Here is a 24,943-nt window from a genome sequence, read left to right as displayed (position 1 = left end):
TATTGTCTGGTTGTATCACCACCTCCCAATGACCATACTAGTGTCTGGTTGTATCACCACCTCCCAATGTCCATACTATTATCTGGTTGTATCACCACCTCCCAATGCCCATACTATTGTCTGGTTGTATCGCCACCTCCCAATGCCCATACTAGTGTCTGGTTGTATCACCACCTCCCAATGTCCATACTAGTGTCTGGTTGTATCACCACCTCCCAATGTCCGTCCATACTAGTGTCTGGTTGTATCACCACCTCCCAATGTCCATACTAGTGTCTGGTTATATCACCACCTCCCAATGTCCATACTAGTGTCTGGTTGTATCACCACCTCCCAATGTCCATACTAGTGTCTGGTTGTATCACCACCTCCCAATGTCCATACTATTATCTGGTTGTATCACCACCTCCCAATGCCCATACTATTGTCTGGTTGTGCTTGCTTTCCGCGTGCTGACTCAGTAAGACAATTACAGAGCGCCACACCCCGGGCCAGCAATATTGCCGTCATTACTTATACATAGGCAATTTACACGATAAAACCAATACCAGCACGACCAATTGCATTACAGCAATTTGCGCGCTCACGCTAAATCTTAGGGGGCATTTACGCTTTCCAAACTCGATAAAGGCTGCTTGTCAGTTTTTAAATACAAATTGTCGACGAAAGACTGTGTGAGGAAAGTCGACTGCGGCTTTCTGAAGTGTTTTAGAGTGTTTTGGGAAGTCAGAGCTACATTTGAAATATAAATGAATTTCACAAATGACCCGAGAAAACAAGCGTTTATTGAAAGATCACTGTGTGAGTCGTGGAGTCGTTGTTGATATGGACTTGCAACAGATGATATATTTAGATACACGCTGATTGGGCACGACCTCTCTGAACTTAGACTAGCTTTTGCTTGTGTCGTCATTTATATGGCGAGAAAGAGAGAGAGAGAGAGAGAGAGAGAGAGAGTGCGAAAGAGAGATCGAGAGACGGAGAGAGAGAGAGAGAGAGCGCGAACAAGAGAAAAAGAGTGAAATAGAGGAGAGGGGGAGATTAGCGGGATGATAATTATGTGTTTACGAAGCGCACCAAGTTGTAAAGTCGCTATATGGCTGAAATAATGCCGGTGCTAATTTTAACTCACTCACTCACCAGGTTGTTATCATCTGAGGCAAGAGTAGATGAACTGACAATCGAAAACAAAAAAAACTCAGGAGTATTTGTTATAAGGCAATGTATACATAGGTTTCCGCCCGTCATTTGTTCCCTAGTCCATACAGAGGGAAGCAGTACAATAAAGAGGATGTTTGGCTGGGCCCGACCTACCCGGTGATAACATTTGCAGACATAAAGCCTTTGTTACGTAATATAATCAAATACTTTCATACATATAGGAAATTCAAAATCATCTTTTTTCCTAATCAGTGTTATTTATTGGACATAGATATGAGTTTCATAATAACGGAACACATTAGCAGTAAATATAGCAATAATACCGCCCATGTCACGTAGGTAAAAAGGTCCGTACCATTAGGAGAGGCGTCAACCAAAATGAAAGGACAACTTCAAACGCATGAACACCGATTCAATTTAAAAATACAGCTGAGACGAACAGCTGGGTATCCAAGGACCTATTCACCGGGCTCCGAGGAAGTACCCACGTGTTGCAGTAAATGTTTGTTTGTTTGTTGTTTAACGCCGCACCCAGCAATATTCCAGCTACATGACGACGGTCTGCAAATAATCGAATCTGGACCAGACAATCCAGTGATTGACATTATTATCATCGATCCACGCAATGGGATACGATGACATGCATCAACCAAGTCAGCGAGCCTGACCGTTAGCAAGCATAGTGACCATTTATGGCAAGCATGGGTTGCTTGAGACATGTTCTACACCGGATCTTCACGGGTCTGCAGTAAATGGAAGACGCTATATGATATGAAATAAATGTAAGAACAAACCATACTTATAGCAATGATGCGGATGCAGTTTGCAAGCCTGAACCTACTAGTTCAACATGATGACGATGCTGATCTCCGCTGAATATGACTATATACAAGGATGTCGATCAGTAAGGATGAGATTTATAGATGAACAACTTCTTTATTACAATTAGGAGCGACGTTTCGGTGTAGGTTCTAACACCGTAATCAAGCAGGGGTGTAGATGTAAAAGAAGATGAATCATATAAATTGTTGAACTTATGCATAACTCCTGACATCGCTAATTCAAATTTATGTACGTATGATGCATACAAACAGAGTACAATGGTTTCCAAGTTCAATTCACATGAAATGACCCACAAAACTCAGTTGCTAGAAAAAATGAATACGACCAAATATTCATTTATCACCTATAATATATAAATATCTACACAAAACATGAAGCAATATGAATACAAAACGTTACCGACAAAGACTAACCAGTCTCGATTATCAGTCGAAACAGATTCCATTGGCGTGAAAGGAAAAAAAGCAGTGAAAATGTTACAGATGGAATAAATCAGGGATGGCACAAGGTGCTCGCGACAGAATGCATTCGGAAAGGAGCATGCCAAGTTATCAGCTCATCAGATTACCTTGGGCTGCTTGTGGACAAGTATAACGGTTAATTATCAGACATGGTCAAGCTTGAAATTATGCAGATTGTTTATTACGGGCCTAATGTTACAGGGTAGGACAGACTGGCAACACTGATCGCTGTCGTGATGTTCAGATACTTGACAGATGGGTGTAAGCGGCAGTAAAATGTTCGCGTATTAATCGATATCCATGTGATGTAAGTGTCGTGTTTTTGCAACATCTCGATGCCACTGGTACTGATGTGGATAGGTCGAAGCCTGAAGGCTGATTCGCCTCCGTTATTCTAGTCGCACCACTGGGGAAATAGACGCCGATAGTCAATATTTATATCATCGTGTTTGCTACTTGTTCTTGCATTTCCGTTGCAACTGTTCCCCCGTTCGGTGCCGTCTTTGTAGTTGAAGCAACAGCTGCAATCAGCAGCGTTAGTTTTCTTTAATGATATTTATATCATAAATGAGGAACAGTTTCAGTATGGAGTAAATAGATATATGTATACTTAACCTTAAACATAAGTGTACATCATTAGCAATGACGGTACTGAGACGTCACACCTATACAACAGATAATGAATGTGACCAGTGACGATCCGGGGTAGAATTGGTCTTCAGCAACCCATGCGACTAAAAAGCGACTATACTTGTCGTAAGATGAGACTAACGTGATCGGTTGGTCAGGCTCGCTGACTTTGTTGATGCATGTCATCGTATCCCAATTACGTGGATCGATGTTCATGATGTCAATCACTTGATTGTCTTGTCTAGATTCGATTATTTACATACCGCCGTCGTATAGCTTGAATATTGCTGAGTGCGGAGTTAAACAACAAACAAAGGAACGAGCAGAATGGTTGTTATCTGTAGGTAGAAGTCATGTGACAATGAGAATAGGCACGGGAGGTTGGGTGGGGTGGGGTGGGGTGGGGGTGGGGTAATTTAATAAAAGTGAGGGCGGGGCAGGGCAATACAGTTCACAATAAATGAGTTTTCTTCAGCCCCCTGGGTTCATTGCTGTTGTAATTTACCAGTGATGCGCACGCACCAGAGATCAATGTATCGATTTGCACGTGATGAAAGGAAGGCCCGGATGGAAGTTTGATAAAAGACTGAGTTTAACGTGACTGAGTGACACACATAGTGTGCAATAAAACACACATTCATCACACACATAGCGTGCAATAAATCACACATTCATCACACGCATAACGATGTGTTAAGCAAACAGTGAACACCATTCATCAGAGGCAATAGCAGGGCACGAGCACCGCCCACATCCACTCCAGCAGGTGGCGCTAGCGTCCAGGATAACAAGGCTGCGTTTAAACAATAATAACGAGGAATAAACAAGAAAGTATTGTGCTGTTGACTAGGCTGTTCAGCCGTGAACACTCTGACAATCACTGCACAGTTATTTATAGATGTATTCATAGAAACATTGTTCGCACGTTGAAAGAAGGGCGTGGCCCCTGGATGGCCTCTCGAAATAACAAACCATAGCTACTGAGGTAGAGAAAGAGATCGAGGGATGAATTATGCACCATTATGCTAGGTTATTTGGTGTCCTGAAGATTTAAATATGACAATGTAGTGTGGACAGTGTGAGCCACCCGTGCGAGAGTGTGGCGTTATGTCTTCAGTGCAGTGTTCTAGAAAGGTCGGATATACAGGAGAACCATCAATGGCTTCTTGAAAGTGAAGTACAAATTGAGGTGGTTATTTTAGTTTGACCTGGAAAAATGTATTAAGTGTCCGAAGTGAACCAACGACTTGCGGACAGAGTGTTTGAAGTAAAGTATAGACAACAGACAGAGTCCGAAATATACCATCGACTATTGACCTGTAGCGTCCGAGGTGAATCGTCTAGTAGTTGACTTTAGTTTCCGAGGTAGATCATCCACTAGTTTACTTTAGTGTCCGCGGTAGATCATCCACTAGTTTACTTTAGTGTCACAGGTAAATATCCACTAGTTTACTTTAGTGTCAGAGGTGAATCACCGACAAGCGGACTTTAGTGTCAGAGGTGAATCATCGACTAGCGGATACTACGCACTAGTGGACATTAGAATCATTAGAACTGCAGACTCGCGGACTAGCTACAGCTGCATGTGCATGTGAAACAACCACAGGTACAGCTGAATGTACCAGTCTTACAACAACGCCGCCTACAGTTAAATGTACCAGTCTTACAACAACGCCGCCTACAGCTAAATGTACCAGTCTTACATCAACGCCGCCTACAGTTAAATGTACCAGTCTTACAACAACGCCGCCTACAGTTAAATGTACCAGTCTTACATCAACGCCGCCTACAGTTAAATGTACCAGTCTTACAACAACGCCGCCTACAGTTAAATGTACCAGTCTTACATCAACGCCGCCTACAGTTAAATGTACCAGTCTTACAACAACGCCGCCTACAGTTAAATGTACCAGTCTTACAACAACGCCGCCTACAGTTAAATGTACCAGTCTTACAACAACGCCGCCTACAGCTAAATGTACCAGTCTTACAACAACGCCACCTACAGTTAAATGTACCAGTCTTACAACAACGCCGCCAACAGTTAAATGTACCAGTCTTACAACAACGCCGCCTACAGTTAAATGTACCAGTCTTACAACAACGCCGCCTACAGTTAAATGTACCAGTCTTACAACAACGCCGCCTACAGCTAAATGTACCAGTCTTACAACAACGCCACCTACAGTTAAATGTACCAGTCTTACAACAACGCCGCCTACAGTTAAATGTACCAGTCTTACAACAACGCCGCCTACAGTTAAATGTACCAGTCTTACAACAACGCCGCCTACAGCTAAATGTACCAGTCTTACAACAACGCCGCCTACAGCTAAATGTACCAGTCTTACAACAACGCCGCCTACAGTTAAATGTACCAGTCTTACAACAACGCCGCCTACAGCTAAATGTACCAGTCTTACAACAACGCCACCTACAGTTAAATGTACCAGTCTTACAACAACGCCGCCAACAGTTAAATGTACCAGTCTTACAACAACGCCGCCTACAGTTAAATGTACCAGTCTTACAACAACGCCGCCTACAGTTAAATGTACCAGTCTTACAACAACGCCGCCTACAGCTAAATGTACCAGTCTTACAACAACGCCGCCTACAGTTAAATGTACCAGTCTTACAACAACGCCGCCTACAGTTAAATGTACCAGTCTTACAACAACGCCGCCTACAGTTAAATGTACCAGTCTTACAACAACGCCGCCTACTGTTAAATGTACTAGTCTTACAACAACGCCGCCTACAGTTAAATGTACCAGTCTTACAACAACGCCGCCTACAGTTAAATGTACCAGTCTTACAACAACGCCGCCTACAGCTAAATGTACCAGTCTTACAACAACGCCACCTACAGTTAAATGTACCAGTCTTACAACAACGCCACCTACAGTTAAATGTACCAGTCTTACAACAACGCCGCCTACAGTTAAATGTACCAGTCTTACAACAACGCCACCTACAGTTAAATGTACCAGTCTTACAACAACGCCACCTACAGTTAAATGTACCAGTCTTACAACAACGCTACCTACAGTTAAATGTACCAGTCTTACAACAACGCCGCCTACAGTTAAATGTACCAGTCTTACAACAACGCCGCCTACAGTTAAATGTACCAGTCTTACAACAACGCCGCCTACAGCTAAATGTACCAGTCTTACAACAACGCCACCTACAGTTAAATGTACCAGTCTTACAACAACGCCACCTACAGTTAAATGTACCAGTCTTAGAACAACGCCGCCTACAGTTAAATGTACCAGTCTTACAACAACGCCGCCTACAGCTAAATGTACCAGTCTTACATAAACGCCGCCTACAGTTAAATGTACCAGTCTTACAACAACGCCGCCTACAGTTAAATGTACCAGTCTTACAACAACGCCGCCTACAGTTAAATGTACCAGTCTTACAACAACGCCGCCTACAGCTAAATGTACCAGTCTTATAACAACGCCACCTACAGTTAAATGTACCAGTCTTACAACAACGCAGCCTACAGCTAAATGTACCAGTCTTACAACAACGCCGCCTACAGTTAAATGTACCAGTCTTACAACAACGCCGCCTACAGTTAAATGTACCAGTCTTACAACAACGCCGCCTACAGCTAAATGTACCAGTCTTACAACAACGCCACCTACAGTTAAATGTACCAGTCTTACAACAACGCCGCCAACAGTTAAATGTACCAGTCTTACAACAACGCCGCCTACAGTTAAATGTACCAGTCTTACAACAACGCCGCCTACAGTTAAATGTACCAGTCTTACAACAACGCCGCCTACAGCTAAATGTACCAGTCTTACATCAACGCCGCCTACAGTTAAATGTACCAGTCTTACAACAACAGTTAAATGTACCAGTCTTACAACAACGCCGCCTACAGTTAAATGTACCAGTCTAACAACAACGCCGCCTTCAGTTAAATGTACCAGTCTTACATCAACGCCGCCTACAGTTAAATGTACCAGTCTTACAACAACGCCGCCTACAGTTAAATGTACCAGTCTTACAACAACGCCGCCAACAGTTAAATGTACCAGTCTTACAACAACGCCGCCTACAGTTAAATGTACCAGTCTTACAACAACGCCGCCTACAGTTAAATGTACCAGTCTTACATCAACGCCGCCTACAGTTAAATGTACCAGTCTTACAACAACGCCGCCTACAGTTAAATGTACCAGTCTTACAACAACGCCGCCTACAGCTAAATGTACCAGTCTTACAACAACGCCGCCTACAGTTAAATGTACCAGTCTTACAACAACGCCGCCTACAGTTAAATGTACCAGTCTTACAACAACGCCGCCTACAGCTAAATGTACCAGTCTTACAACAACGCCACCTACAGTTAAATGTACCAGTCTTACAACAACGCCGCCTACAGTTAAATGTACCAGTCTTACAACAACGCCGCCTACAGTTAAATGTACCGGTCTTACAACAACGCCGCCTACAGTTAAATGTACCAGTCTTACAACAACGCCACCTACAGTTAAATGTACCAGTCTTAGAACAACGCCGCCTACAGTTAAATGTACCGGTCTTACAACAACGCCGCCTACAGTTAAATGTACCAGTCTTACATCAACGCCGCCTACAGTTAAATGTACCAGTCTTACAACAACGCCGCCTACAGCTGAATGTACCAGTCTTACAACAACGCCGCCTACAGTTAAATGTACCAGTCTTACAACAACGCCGCCTACAGTTAAATGTACCAGTCTTACAACAACGCCGCCTACAGTTAAATGTACCAGTCTTACATCAACGCCGCCTACAGTTAAATGTACCAGTCTTACAACAACGCCGCCTACAGCTGAATGTACCAGTCTTACAACAACGCCGCCTACAGTTAAATGTACCAGTCTTACAACAACAGTTAAATGTACCAGTCTTACAACAACGCCGCCTACAGTTAAATGTACCAGTCTTACAACAACGCCGCCTACAGTTAAATGTACCAGTCTTACAACAACGCCGCCTACAGTTAAATGTACCAGTCTTACAACAACGCCGCCTACAGTTAAATGTACCAGTCTTACAACAACAGTTAAATGTACCAGTCTTACAACAACGCCGCCTACAGTTAAATGTACCAGTCTTACAACAACAGTTAAATGTACCAGTCTTACAACAACGCCGCCTACAGTTAAATGTACCAGTCTTACATCAACGCCGCCTACAGTTAAATGTACCAGTCTTAGAACAACGCCGCCTACAGTTAAATGTACCAGTCTTACAACAACGCCGCCTACAGCTAAATGTACCAGTCTTACATCAACGCCGCCAACAGTTAAATGTACCAGTCTTACAACAACGCCACCTACAGTTAAATGTACCAGTCTTAGAACAACGCCGCCTACAGTTAAATGTACCAGTCTTAGAACAACGCCGCCTACAGTTAAATGTACCAGTCTTACAACAACGCCGCCTACAGTTAAATGTACCAGTCTTAGAACAACGCCGCCTACAGTTAAATGTACCAGTCTTACAACAACGCCGCCAACAGTTAAATGTACCAGTCTTACAACAACGCCGCCTACAGCTAAATGTACCAGTCTTAGAACAACGCCGCCTACAGCTAAATGTACCAGTCTTACAACAACGCCGCCTACAGTTAAATGTACCAGTCTTACAACAACGCCGCCTACAGCTAAATGTACCAGTCTTACAACAACGCCGCCTACAGTTAAATGTACCAGTCTTAGAACAACGCCGCCTACAGTTAAATGTACCAGTCTTACAACAACGCCGCCTACAGTTAAATGTACCAGTCTTACAACAACGCCGCCTACAGTTAAATGTACCAGTCTTAGAACAACGCCGCCTACAGCTAAATGTACCAGTCTTACAACAACGCCGCCTACAGTTAAATGTACCAGTCTTACAACAACGCCGCCTACAGCTAAATGTACCAGTCTTACAACAACGCCGCCTACAGTTAAATGTACCAGTCTTAGAACAACGCCGCCTACAGTTAAATGTACCAGTCTTACAACAACGCCGCCAACAGTTAAATGTACCAGTCTTACAACAACGCCGCCAACAGTTAAATATACCAGTCTTACAACAACAGTTAAATGTACCAGTCTTACAACAACAGTTAAATGTACCAGTCTGTTGTCATCATCATCTGATAGTGATTCATAACCACATTCTTATGATACAGTCGGCATCGCTTTTACCAGAGCTTTCTTGTGATTATGGAAATGGTTTTATCGCTTTCATTTACAACATCCGTCACTAAAACGACTACTATCGTTAAAATTACTTGCGGCTCACGCTGTTATAAAATTCTGCCTGTTTCAACTAATAATCGTAATCTCTTCACAATATTACTTGAAATCTAAAACCGTGAGTGTCCTGACTTGCAGTATCTTGTCTGGACTCTGTGAACGCAACTGTTGAAACATGACTATTAAACATCTCTTACACAGGAGAGTTTTCAACATGACAAAGACAGAAAAATGAATGGAAGAACCGGCAAGTCAAACTTACACTGTACGAGGGACGGCTGAAAGGTTCTTAGCCCAACAACGAGGGATGTACACTACCATCTCAACAGTTTGCGTGTTTACGTACAACACTTTCCACGCTTACAGGCTGCAGTTGAACCAAATACACAACCAGGCAGCACATTTCTGCAGGCATCAAAGTGACAAGGTATTCTCTGTTGATGAAAATGGAGAAACTCTAACAGCCACCCATGCGGACATGGCGTGGAGGGCATATGGAGCAACAGACTAACCAACGCTCTACGCCCATAAAATAAAAAGAAAGAAGAAAGTTTAAATGGTTTGACATACATAGAAAGGTTGGTGGTATGATGATAAAGATTGACACAATGTTACTCTTAGTCCCCGCGGTGTGATCAGTGCAATTAAGCCGACATATACACATGAGGGAAATGAAACGTAAAGTCACTAACAGTCAAAATGAGAGAAACTCAAACAGCCACCCATGCGGACATGAGAAAGAGAGAAGAGAGAGAGAGAGAGAGAGAGAGAGAGAGAGAGAGAGAGAGAGAGAGAGAGAGAGAGAGAGAGAGAGAAGGGGGTTTGTAGGGCGTATGAAGAGAGAGAGCTGCCTTGAAGATGATCCAACTGCAGGAAGACTTTCAACTGCCACCACCAAGGAAAATGTTGATACTATGCATGATATCATTATAGATGATCAACGACTCCAAACACGACACGAAGCCAGTAGGCATCTCTCGTGAAGGAGATGAAACCATGGCAGGAATGAAATGGGCATGACAAAGGTTTCAGCACGCTGAGATCCAAGGCTTCTATCTCACTTCAGACACGCCTCAGGTCCGTCATCTCTTGAAACCCTACTCCTTGACCCCACTACACTACAACAATCACCAACCCTAACCCTACCTCCTTACCCTACACCCACCATCACTACCCCCAACCCAACTCCCTGACCCCACACCCACCATCACTACCCCCAACCCAACTACCTGACCCCTTACCCACCATCACTACCCCCTACTCCCTGACCCCACACCCACCATCACTACCCCCAACCCAAATCCCTGACCCCACACCCACCATCACTACCCCCTACTCCCTGACCCCACATCCACCATCACTACCCCCAACCCAACTACCTGACCCCACACCCACCATCACTACACCTACTCCCTGACACCACACCCACCATCACTACCCCCAACCCAACTACCTGACCCCTTACCCACCATCACTACACCTACTCCCTGACACCACATCCACCATCACTACCCCCAACCCAACTCCCTGACCCCTTACCCACCATCGCTACACCAACTCCCTGACACCACACCCACCGTCACTACCCCCAACCCAACTCCCTGACCCCTTACCCACCATCACTACACCAACTCCCTGACACCACATCCACCATCACTACCCCCAACCCAACTCCCTGACCCCTTACCCACCATCACTACACCTACTCCCTGACACCACACCCACCGTCACTACCCCCAACCCAACTCCCTGACCCCTTACCCACCATCACTACACCTACTCCCTGACACCACACCCACCATCACTACCCCCAACCCAACTCCCTGACCCCTTACCCACCATCACTACACCTACTCCCTGACACCACATCCACCATCACTACCCCCAACCCAACTACCTGACCCCTTACCCACCATCACTACACCTACTCCCTGACCCCACACTCACCATCACTACCCCCAACGCTACTCCCTGACTCCACGCCCACCTTCACTACCCCCAACCTTACTCCCTGACCCCATACCCACCATCACTACCCCTACTCCCTGACCCAACACCCACCTTCACTACCCCAACCCCACTCCTTGACCCTACACCCACCATCACTACCCCCTACTCCTATCCCTGACCCCCCCCCCCCCCACACACACACACCTTCACTACCCCCTACTCCACTCCCTGACCCCCCCCCCCCCCCCACACACACACACACCACCAACTCCAACCCCACTCCCTGACCCTACAACCACCATCACTACCCCAACCCCACTCCTTGACCCTACACCCACCATCACTACCCCCTACTCCTATCCCTGACACACACCCCACACACACACACACCTTCACTACCCCCTACTCCACTCCCTGACCCCCCCCCCCCCCGCCCCCCCCACCACCACCACCAACTCCAACCCCACTCCCTGACCCTATAACCACCCTCACTACCCCCTACCCCACCTCCTTACCCAGCCACCACCACCCTTCTTTGTTCTTGAAGTCCCTAAGTCGCCTGTATAAATGTGCGTGGGTGTTTATGTGTCCGTCAATAACAATAAAACACGTTGTCCGCGAATACGGCCGACTGCTTTGATTAATTTCCTAAGCCGAAGAAAATATTGAATCCAGTGTTCAGGGAGGCAATGTTCAGGTTTCCTTGGACAGATTCCTTGCAATGCAATCCCAATCAGATATATGATACACTGAGTTAACTCAACATCTGCTGTTCCTGCAAAAGTCAGACATAATTAATTTTAAATGTTTTCTGTTTATTGACAATGTGTCTCCCTGAGTTTATCAACCCACATCAATCACAAAAAATAAAAAATACATAACACAAGAGGGATAGCTTCACTGTTAAATAGTTTGCTTGAAAAAAACTACATTCTAAATCGAATTTATCACAGAGAAGCGTGTATCACCCGTTTACAAATAACATCACTCGTTAAAAACGTGATTGATTATGGAAAATTCATTTCAAATGTGTTATTAGCTGCATATGGAAGGGACATTACATTAAGCCTAAAGAGCAACAGTGGTGTCGCTATTAGAGCACCATCCTCGATATGCCAGGGTATAATATTCTATTACCATAAATATCCTGGACCCAGGCAACCTCAAAACGTTGTTTCGAAGGGGTGTTTGCATCTCCATTTCGCTTATCACTCACATTGGCTTAGCATAACATTTCTCTTGAAATTGATCAAATTCTTGAAATCAGCAACCTATAGGAAGGGTCCTTCTCAACGCTCGGTGATAGAACCAGCCATGAATAAAACCGTTCAACACTCGTCAAACACTAATTATGAACAAGGGCTAATTATGAATGCTGAATGACGTTTTGTTTATCAAAGTCACGACCTTGTCGTAAGAGGCGACTAACAGGATCGGGTTGTCAGGCTCGCTGACTTGGTTGATGCATGCCATTGTATCCCAATTGCGTAGATCGATGCTCATGATATCAATCACTGGATTGTAAGTTCCAGGCTCCATTATTTACAGACTGCCGTCATATAGTTGGAATATTGCTGAGTGTGGCTTTAAACAACAAACAAACAAACGAAGTCACGACCAAAGCGAAGGTCACGATCACGGCAGGGGACACCAGAAATGGGCTTCACACATTGTACCCATGTCGGGAATCGAACCCGGGTCTTTGGCGAGACGAGCGAACGCTTTAACCACTAGACTACCCGACCGCACCCCAAAGTGGATGAGGAGGACCCGTGAAGTCCACCACCGATTTGTGAACACACCTTTATGGTACTTCATTATTGTGAGACAAATATTCAGTGTAAAGCAAATCCTAGTCGTGTATAACTTTGATGAATCTACGACCAAGGATGAGGGCGACCACTGGGAGATCCCGACGTGACTAAAGACTCAGCTCTGAAGAGCAACTCTCTGTTACTATACCTACTCCATCATGCCAATAAAGTACAGCATAATGGCGCCAATAAGCCTTGGTACGGCCCAGTGCACGTGCATATCAATGAGCTGACGCATATTAACCGCAGATTACATAATAGCCAATTGCTATGGTACCTGAAACCCATATGCAGTGAACCCCAATTACTCCAAACAGAATAGTAATGTCTATTGAAGAAAAACGGCCGTTCAGATTATTCATGCAACGTAACAGCCGGTGGACCCCACTTTTAGCCTCAATACTGTGAGCAATATTAGTGTAGTTCATGAAATGTTACGTCACGATATGACGTGACCTTGCCCTTGAATTTCGAAGCATGGTCGCGCGCGCGCGTGCCTGTACGTCGCTTTAAAGGTGCATTAATCTTAAACGCGACGTTAAACCCTATTTCAGCTCACCTCAATTACGATCTGGCCGCCACCCATGAGAGGATAATTACCTTATTCATATCGATTTCAATAAATAGGGGTTATTCAGTAATCTTCAATCTCCATATTTCTTTTGACTTGTGTAAAATAGAATAGTATACATCAGTGGTTCATAACAATTACGTTCAGGAGCAATTTGAAGTGCATAGCCGGGGTAGCAGGTTCATTTTGCATTAACGATAATTGTATAGAAAACTGCATAGTCAGCAAAACATATCACTATATGGCAATCCAAGGGAAACGAAGCAAAATTTCGGGTAATAAATGGAATTTAAAGCGTAGTTTTTGTCATCCCGATGGATGATGCTACACGAGACTGTGTTCAGTCTTCCGTGGAACAATGCACTGTAATTGTCATCCATTATTAAAATACAACACTGGATTTATATTTCACGTTTATTGTGCCGAAGTGGTATTCACCTGTATATGGTATGACAGACTATTAACAGATGGAGTAGCCAGTTATAGCTTTGTTAATCAACATAATCTACATGTAGGGTGAGCTTCAAGTTTAATTTGCGGGAGACGTGGTCATACGCAGATAATCTGTGTTCAGCGTTAGTCGAAACACAAAGAGTGTTACCGTCCAAGAAGATTGAAAAGCTATTGTCATTTACATATACTCTTCCAAAATGAAACGCAAAGCTAGATTTGTGTGAGGTAGGAAAATACATTTACACGAGGAACCTTACAAGGTATTGAGCCAAAATATTGTGGAGAGAACACTTGGTGATTGTAGTCCAAGGTGAAGGTCAGCTACCATCAATAACGCGTATGTTCCCCGTTGGAATCGAGAGCGGCCTGACATCTGCTGCCCATGGAAGAGACGAGTATTCGAAGCACATCCTGGGGAATGGTATATGTTTGTAAGATCGACAGGACAAACTCATGTCCCGAGCAACTGTCGCTCAATAGATGGATACGATCTCACTTGCGGGTCGTACAGTCACAAGCGTGGATATTGACAAACAGTAGTCTTTAGTATCCATGACGTCACAATCAAATGACATAATTTATCTCTCTGCCACTGAAGCTGGTTGTCACTACTCTACGCTCAAGGCAAGGATTACAAACTGAACAAGTTGGGAAGAATTAACACTAGGACGTTATGCAGGTATGGGTTGATTTTAAACTAGGACGTTATGCAGGTGTGTATGGCTTTATCACTAGGATTATGCAGGTGGGTATGGCCTTATCACTAGGACCTTATGCAGGTGTGTATGGCTTTATCACTAGGATAATGCAGGTGTGTATGGCTTTATCACTAGGACGTTATGCAGGTGTGTATGGCTTGATCACTAGGACCTTATGCAGGTGTGTATGGCTTTATCACTAGGACGTTATGCAGGTGTGTATGGCTTTATCACTAGGACGTTATGCAGGTGTGTATGCTTTATCACTAGGGCGTTATGCAGGTGTGTATTGCTTTATCATTAGGACGTTATGCAGGTGTGTATGGCTTTATCACTAGGACGTTATGCAGGTGTGTATGGCTTTATCACTAGGACGTTATGCAGGTGTGGATGGGTTTACCACTAGGACCTTATGCAGGTGTGTATGGCTTTATCACTAGGACGTTATGCAGGTGTTGGAGGCTTTAACACTAGGACGTTATGCAGGTGTGGTTGGCATTAACACTAGGACGTTATGCAGGTGTGGAAGGCTTTAACACTAGGACGTTATGCAGGTATGGGTTAACGTTGATTTTAAGATAGGACGTTATGCAGATGTGGATGGCCTTAACACTAGGGCGTTCCGCAGGTATGGATGGCTTTAGCACACTACAGGCATTTATTATGCAGATCGTTTTGAGTATTGCGCTGCTATATTGTGCTTGAAACATCGATATCGTATATAAGGCGGAACTGAAACGTCGTAAATAAAATATTCAATCAACATATTTTTTAGATGGACACAGATGTGGATAACAACAGATGGTGTAGCGTGGGTTTTGAAACTAGTCGTCAATAGTGGTTGTCACCTTTCTCTCAGAAAGGCGTTGTGAAAAGTTGCCATGGCTACTGTGATATGTCTGGATTGTGCAATCAACACACGTCCGAAGCTGTTGATTGTGTTCGTGTGATGTTGATGGTTATTAAAACTTAAAAACGATAATGCCTCGGGGAAATTCCCATTCGTATCATGCAAAGAGGGAAGCTACAAAATCGCCGATCTACCCTCACGATTCGTTTAGCTTTTACAGTGAAGATACCGTTTGTAGAACAGACCAATCGAACATGAACACAGCACACTGCGCTCATATCCATGTAAGTGCATCTTATGAATACCCATTGCCTATTCCCACGATAAATATGTATTATTATAATATCAGATAATTCCAATTAACTTATTGCTTCAGAAACACGGCTTTTTTATTGGAAGACCTAAATCGTGCAATGACGTCATTGATCATGACGTCATAAACGCACCTGGCAATTTGGGTCTGTACGTAACGGGTTCCGCTTACTGTACACATCGTTTAACAGGTTCCGGGGGTAGGTTCGAATGCTTACTGGAAAGAATCGCAAAGAAAATGTCGTATAACCTGAAATATACGGCCCCACACTCACCCACGGTCCCAGCTAAACAGTGTGCATCGTCTCCCATGGGCTAACGATGGCGGGTACGTGAAGTGTGTCTTTAAGAGACACATCGTTCCCGCAAACAAACTTTTATATATAGCATGGGCAACCTTATGAGCGACTGATAACATTAGGGGAAGAATTGTCTGGATGCATGAACTGGTAAGCATACTCTAAGACACACACACAAACATACACACATTACATACAGACACACACACGCATACAGACACAGACACACGCGCATTATACATACATACACACGCACAAACAAACCTGGTCCTCTTTGTGCTAAGATTGCCTTCTTTACAAACTGACCCGCCACGTCCCATCATCCTAGCATTCTGTGGAAGTCGTCAATATCGACGACCGTTGTATGGAAACAAATCGGCCTCTCACGAAAGCTCTGCAAATAGTGATAACTTCGTCAAGACAGCAGGTTGGTATTGCCTACTTCAAGGTCTACTTGATGAGGCTTATCGTGTGTTTGCCGTATCACCAAGTGTAGCCTCGTTAAGATTAGAATAACCCCTTCTAAATTTTCAAAATACCCTGTAGTCTGTTTTCTCGACGCCCGACGCTTCAATTACCTATCTAAGTCGTCGCTCGCTGACGGCTGTGGATATGTGACTTGATCGTTCACATCAGGCAAACACCACGTAGAAGAAAATTTTCCAAATGTTGAAATCAGTCATGTTGATCTAATACAATTACATGCCCGTGAACACATCTACAAGGTGATGTTCGTGGAAAGGTCCCCGAATTGCAATTTCGTGGCTGTATCGTAATCCATTCGTCTTTAATTCTTATGTTCCGTAACAGCTTCGTAATCGATTCTTTTGAATTCTTGGCTATTCTCAGCGATTCGTGGCTCCCAAATTTCTTGTCCTCAACCCGAAAACATCCCGAAACAGCCACGAATGTCCCGAATCAACTACGAATCATGTAAGAATTAAGTAAGAACAACATTCGGCATATTCGTAACTTAGTCGTAGGTTATTCGTACAATTCGTGCATGATCCGTACATGAATCTTTTTATTCGTACATGTTTCTTAACCTGTTCCTGGTATTCTTCTCATTTTTCAACCCGATTAGCCACGAAAGTTTACATTATTGGCCGAATCATCACGAATTTCGAAAGTTTCCGATTCGGGATGTTACGGGATATTCGTGGTAGGCATAAGTTTCAACAAATCAGTAAATGTGCTCTCGGGTCACTTGATTGTCTGGTTTAGGCTCCATTGTTTCAGGCCGCCGTGTGGCAGGAGTACTGCTGTGCGGCGACAGGCAGGAAAAAAACACGTTTTTGTGCAAAATATGGCGGTGTTCAACGCTATTTTGCCTTTTACGAACAATAGAATCTGTTTGGGCAGATAATCGAGACTGATTAATTTTCCGGCGCTGACGTTTAATATTCACACCAACTGAGGAACAAGTGGTGATTGCGATTGAGTATGGTTTTACGCCGCTTTTAGCAATATTCCAGCAATATCACGGCGGGGGACACCAGAAATGGGCTTCACACATTGTACCCATGCCGTAATCGAACCCGGGTCTTCGGCATGACGAGCGAACGCTTTAACCACTAGGCTACCCGACCGCCCCAGGAACAAGTGGAATGGAAGCTCTTTTTAAACCTGGGCTTCACCAATCCGTCTTTATACCTACATTCACGTTGTTCTTGATGCTTGGATTCCATACGTCATACCGGGTAACAAGAAGACGCAGACATACAAGGCGAAATCGAAATGGGTTTGACATTTTGTGAAGTGCCAGCATTTACCAGTAAGGAATGCGATTGTCATGATTCGATATCATAAGCGCAATGAGAAGCAATGAGAATCAATGCGCCAATTCAAGCAAATGCATACACTACTTTGAATCCGTGTGTGAAAATGTCCGAAGGACTGATCCCTACAGCAAGCGTATGAAGCAACAAACTACACAACGCTCTACGCCCATAAGAGAAAAATTACTGACACAATGTTACCCCCAGCCCCCGTGAGAGAGAGAGAGACACAGAGAGAGTGAGAGAGAGAGAGAGAGAGAGAGAAGGGGGTGGGTAAGGGGGTGGAGGGCATATGGAGCAACAGACTAACCAACGCTCTACGCCCATAAAATAAAAATAAAGAAGAAAGTTTAAATGGTTTGACATACATAGAAAAGTTGGTTGTATGATGATAAAGATTGACACACTGTTATTCCCAGCCCCCGCGAGAGAGAGAGAGAGAGAGAGAGAGAGAGAGAGAGAGAGAGAGAGAGAGAGAGAGAGAGAGAGAGAGAGAAGGAGGTTTGGTGAGGGGGTGGGATAAAGATTGACACAATGTTACTCCCAGCCCCCGCGAGAGAGAGAGAGAGAGAGAGAGAGAGAGATAGAGAGAGAGAGAGAGAGAGAGAGAGAGAGAAGGGGGTTTGGTGAGGGGGTGGGATAAAGATTGACACAATGTTATTCCCAGCCCCCGCGAGAGAGAGAGAGAGAGAGAGAGAGAGAGAGAGAGAGAGAGAGAGAGAGAGAGAGAGAGAGAGAAGGGGGTCGGTGTGAGGGGGTGGGATAAAGATTGACACAATGTTACTCTTAGTCCCCGCGGTGTGATCAGTGCAATTAAGCCGACATACACACATGAGGGAAATGAAACGTAAAGTGACTACCGGTATTGAGAGTGGTAAGCGTGCTACAAGCTCATTTCAATGGCAGGTGTGTAATTAAGCTTACAAAAACTAACAAGTGGACAGTCACTTACAGAATTTTTCTTGATATGCCATGAATTCTTAATGCGAACAAACTGAGTAACCTGTTCCGGGAGTCACTGACGGGATTAAGTAAGTACCCCACGTGACCTAGACATGAACAGCACATGTGGCGCAGTATATAGACTGTATTCCCGTGTGTCTAGCGGTGTAGGTATGGTGCTGGTACACAATCAGCAATACGTATTAAGTAGTGTGGTGCATAACTTGTACTAACTATGGAGGTGGTGGGGGAGAGGAGAGAGAGGGGGAGTAAGAGAGGGAAACAGTGAGAGAGAGCGGCCGAGAGAAATAAAGTGTGGGAGAGAGATAAAGAGAGATAGGGAAAGAGCGAAAGAGAGAGAACAGAGAGAGAGAGAAGTGAGGGAGTGAGAGAGGATTGAGAGAGAAAGCGACCTAGAGATAGAGAGCGAGGGAGCACGAACGAGAGAGAGGGAGAGAGCCAGCGGGAGCTAGAGAGAACGAAGAGAGAAAGAGCGAGAGAAGGAAGGTGGAGATGGAAAGTGAGGGAGTGAGAGAGGAATGAGAGAGAGAGAGAGCGAAACAGAGAGAGAGAGAAAAAAAAATAAGAGAAAGGAGGGTGGAGATGGAAAGTGAGGGAGTGAGAGAGAATTGAGAGAGTGAGCGACCGAGAGATAGAGAAGAGCACGAAACAGAGAGAGAGAGAGAGAGAGAGAGAGAGAGAGAGAGAGAGAATAAGAGAAGGGAGGGTGGAGATGGAAAGTGAGTGAGTAAAGATTGAGAGAGAGCGACCGAGTTCGAGAGATAAAAAGAGCACGGAACAGAGAGAGGGAGAGAGACAAAGAGTAAGAGAACGGAGAGAGCGGTGGAAAGAGAGGGGGAGGGAGAGGGGGGGGGGGGGGGGGGGGGGGTAGAAAGAGAGTGTTCGTGTCAGCCAGTAGAGGGAGAGGGATGTCAATTATTTGTGACTACCAACCAGCATCAAGATGTTATCATACAAGACATACGAAGGGATGATCTGACAACCAAGCACAAGAAACCATTGGCATCATGTGTTACAGGTATTCAAAGGTTTCTATCCGTCATTTGTTCCGTTGTCGCTCATGTCGACATATTACATATCACAGCATCCGCCTACACAATGCGTTGTCAAGTCATCCCGTCAGTCAGCGTCAACTGATGCATGCTAAATGTTGTTTCTATTTTTGTAACAATAATGTAAAGTAAAACTATCACGTCAAGACGTATACAAGTTCAGTAGGGGCTTCACTTCATCTATTCACAAGCTTCACGGGCGTGAATGTCCTTGATGGTAAGAGGACTTCACACCAAGAATGGGAGGCCATTAAATAGGTTTCGAATTCTTGTTGGAAGACAAATCGAGATTCATGTGGTTCTGAGTACCGATTTGTCTTAATTTTGCATCAGTTAAACACGTGCTTAACGATCGGCAATTGACCCGAGTTAACTACGCCAATTTTACACAAAACATACATTATCTACTGTCGGAAAAGAGAAAATTGCCCTCTGTCAAGTTACATTTAAATAAGTGTTCGAAGCGTGACAAATTGGCGCATCAATATTTCATTACTGAGTGCTGGCGTCTATTGATCTCATGGAGAGCTGAGTAACTGCACTCGAATTGCTCGACTATGACGTTTGGACAAACATACCATGTACATACATACCTGTGAAATGTAGAAAATAGCAATATCGTAGCTTCCGTACACACACTGAGTCTAGGGAGAGTTCTATTTCAACATGTTTGCGTTCATTCTTTCAATCGTGAAATACTACCATAGACCGTCGCCCGTGTATAGTAATCCGTGGCACGGGGTTACTCCTCAGTAAAAGAGAGTCATGGTTCCGAAAGTCACCGTTTTAGTCAAGCCATAAATGGCACATAGAAGGTAGGAATACCGCTTCCTTGGTTACACTGATAAAATAAATATCACTATGAAAAAGTCCACTTAAAAACAGGAACACAGTTGGTAATTGTTCCCTGATATATTGTTTGTATGTGTTCTGTTCTTATCTTGATATGTGCAGCAGTGAAGTTTGATAACATCCAGCCAAGTCGTGGTGTGAATGGAGCTGTCGTGAATGGGGGCGTTAAGGAAATTTAAACATGTGACTTCAAATATTGAAGGTCGATTAATATCAGTACACTTTGTTCGGTTTAATCACACTTTGAACCAAAACCCTTTTGCCTAACCACCGAACAAGGGTAAAGTGCTGACACGGCACGAAGTGATTGTGGGGTGTATCTGACATTCCACATTACTAGAAGTGGATCTATATCCTGGCACATATAAGGGAGACAACTAGAACGAGCTTTGATGGGTATCCTATATCAAGAGGGAAGACAACATTCTATTATAGATGAAGGATGTATAATATACGATTTGACAAAGATGCATTTAACAGTTCATCTACGATTGGGGCACATTCTGGCGAATGGGTTATATTACACGGTAAAGGATAGGAGAAGGGACTGTACAGACGAAGGTCATAGTATACCATAGAATAAGGGGTCATGTTATACATTTGACGAAGCGGTTATCTTATACTATAGAAGAAATTATCGTATACCATGGAAAAGAGGTTGACATACTTTAGACGAAGGGGTCATCCTAATTACTGTAACAGAAGGGGTTACCTTATATAAAGTTGGAGGGGGTATCTTATACTGAAGAAGGAGTTATATTATACTTTAGCCGAAGGGGTTATCTGATCATAAAGGAGAAGGGGGTATATTAAACTCTTTCACACGGGGTTATTTTATGCTATTGTGGAAGGGGTTATCCAATTCTCTAGACGAATGAATTAACTTATTCTAAAGAAGAAGTGGGTGTCATAAACCATTGATAATAGCGTTATCTTATGCTATAGACGAATGGGTTATGTTATACTTCAGACGAAGGGTTATCTTATACTGCTGACGAATAAGTTATTCTATACATAAGGCGAAGGGGTTATCTTATACTGCTGACGAATAAGTTATTCTATACATAAGGCGAAGGGGTTATCTTATACTGCTGACGAAGAAGTTATTCTATACATAAGGCGAAGGGGTTATCTTATACTGCTGACGAAGAAGTTATTCTATACATAAGGCGAAGGGGTTATCTTATACTGCTGACGAATAAGTTATTCTATACATAAGGCGAAGGGGTTATCTTATACTGCTGACGAAGAAGTTATTCTATACATAAGGCGAAGGGGTTATCTTATACTGCTGACGAAGAAGTTATTCTATACATAAGGCGAAGGGGTTATCTTATACTGCTGACGAATAAGTTATTCTATACATAAGGCGAAGGGGTTATCTTATACTGCTGACGAATAAGTTATTCTATACATAAGGCGAAGGGGTTATCTTATACTGCTGACGAAGAAGTTATTCTATACATAAGGCGAAGGGGTTATCTTATACTGCTGACGAATAAGTTATTCTATACATAAGGCGAAGGGGTTATCTTATACTGCTGACGAAGAAGTTATTCTATACATAAGGCGAAGGGGTTATCTTATACTGCTGACGAAGAAGTTATTCTATACATAAGGCGAAGGGGTTATCTTATATCAAGGGAGAAGGGGTATCTTAAACGATTGGCAATGGAGTTTTCTTAAGTAAATGATGAATGGGTTATGTTATACTTTAGACTAAGGAGTTATTTCATTGTCTTATACTAAAGGAGAATGGGGTATCGTAAACAATAGACAGAGAGATATATTATACAATAGACGAAGTACACTATAGACTAAGGGTTATCTTATACAATAGACGAAGTACACTATAGACCAAGGGTTATCTTATACAATAGACGAAGTACACTATAGACTTAGGGTTATCTCATATAATAGACGAAGTACACTATAGACTATGGGTTACCTTATACAAGAGACGAAGTACACTATAGACTAAGGGTTATCTTATACAATAGACGGAGTACACTATAGACTAAGGGTTATCTTATACAATAGACGGAGTACACTATAGACTTAGGGTTATCATATACAATAGACGGAGTACACTATAGACTAAGGGTTATCTTATACAATAGACGGAGTACACTATAGACTAAGGGTTATCTTATACAATAGACGAAGTACACTATAGACTAAGGGTTATCTTATACAATAGACGGAGTACACTATAGACTAAGGGTTATCTTATACAATAGACGGAGTACACTATAGACTAAGGGTTATCTTATACAATAGACGGAGTTATCTTTAAAATGGAATGGGTTTTGATACTATAGACCAAGGGGTTACTTATGTTTAAAACAATATAGGAAGGGGTTATCGTTTATATTAGACCAAGGGGTTACCTTGTACTACAGACCAAGGATTATCTTATGTCATACGCGGAGTTATCTTGTATATTAGAGGAAGGGGTTATCGTATACCATAGGCGAATGTGTTATATTCTATATCAGACGAAGGAGTTATTCAATGCTGTAGACGACGGAATATTATACTGTAGAAGAAGGGCGTTTTATGCAATACAAGAAGACAGTATCTTATACCTTGGAAGAAAGAAGTACATTGTGGTGTAGACAATGAAGTGCTTGGTAAAACAGTAGGCGAATGAGGTCCCCCAAACAATGGAAGAGCGGGTGTCCTATATGAGAGGGGACGTACCTAATACAGGAAGAGAAAGGAGTGTTTTCATAATAGCTATGTACGAGGGCTGTATATAGTAAGTATCCACAGTACTATATAAGAAGGTAGGAAGAAAGTAGTATCGTATACCATTTAGGTATGAGGCATATTATACTCTAGAAGAAGTTTTATATTCGTCATTATATTACGAATTGCAGTGGTGCTTCATCTTATGCTATGGAAACTTTGAAAAGACACTCAAGACCTGTCTCTTTCAAGATATTCTTTTATCAGATCAATCATGCCCTAAATTCATTTGAGCAGTTGTTAATTAGAAAATACAAATTCTTAATTTAATTTATATCCAGGAAGACGGTATCGTATACAACAGAAGAAAGAGTGAATCGAACTTGATTTGAGTGTGATGAAAGAACACAGCCCCTCCTACATGTCATCATCACAGCGGAAGATATGGATTGCTAAAGTTAACTTTCATAAAGGGAGTCGGCCAAACAATGGACACAATACACAATACACAACAACACCGCGTATTGTCCCAGAAACATCACGGCGGGGACACAAGAAATGCGTTTCACATATTGAAACCATGCGGGGAATCGAACCCGAGCCTTCGGCGTGACGATCGAACGCCTACACCTCGGGGGTACCCCAAATGCCCCACCCAAACCGCCCAATCACCAAAGAAATAAGAACCAAAATCATATACAGTAAATTACGCTTATTATGATCACGCTTATAACGAGCTGACGAATATAACTTAATTTTTGTCCCGGTCATTTACTATATATATGCTATATACAGTCAACTACGGTTATAACGAACTCGCTTATAACGAACTGACGGATATAACGAACTTACTTTTTGGTCCCGACTATTTGCTGTAGTTATGCTGTATATATGCTTATAACGAACTACGGTTATAACGAACTAAAATTAGAAGTCCCTTTGAGTTCGTTATAACCGAGGTTTACTGTATATGCATATGTATATGCTTATAACGAACTATGGTTATAACGAATAGTTTACTGTATCTGCAACGTAAACAGCTTGTAGCGTGGATGTATCACATGGAATAGTGTAATGTGTACAGTTCCCACATTGAGTAACCATGTACCACATGCACACATATAACGTTCATGAGCTGTTTCACAGGAACTGATGACACTTGAACATACCACCATGTGCACAACACGTCCTTTCACCAAAATTAGCTTCGTGGCCATAACTACCCCTTCAACGAAGAAATGAAAACTTAGAATGAAGTTTGCACTGTGATATGTTCTGTCAGCGCCTACATTAAGCCCTCGC

The 24,943-nt window shown here is 43.3% G+C and overlaps 1 protein-coding gene across 6 annotated transcripts in view; it reads right to left on the bottom strand.

The window, feature by feature from the left end:
• The window catches only part of LOC124136774 (muscarinic acetylcholine receptor M2-like), a 264,939-nt gene that overhangs the window by 16,980 nt on the left and 223,016 nt on the right, over positions 1-24,943 (bottom strand). The gene's annotated exons all lie outside the window — the stretch shown is intronic.

This window comes from Haliotis rufescens, unplaced genomic scaffold (genome assembly GCF_023055435.1).
Source record: "Haliotis rufescens isolate VD_foot unplaced genomic scaffold, xgHalRufe1.0.p SCAF_31, whole genome shotgun sequence".
Taxonomy (NCBI): Eukaryota; Metazoa; Mollusca; class Gastropoda; order Lepetellida; family Haliotidae; genus Haliotis; species Haliotis rufescens.
The sequence above is the reverse complement of the archived record's forward strand: the minus strand, read 5'-3'. Positions and strand labels throughout refer to the sequence as shown.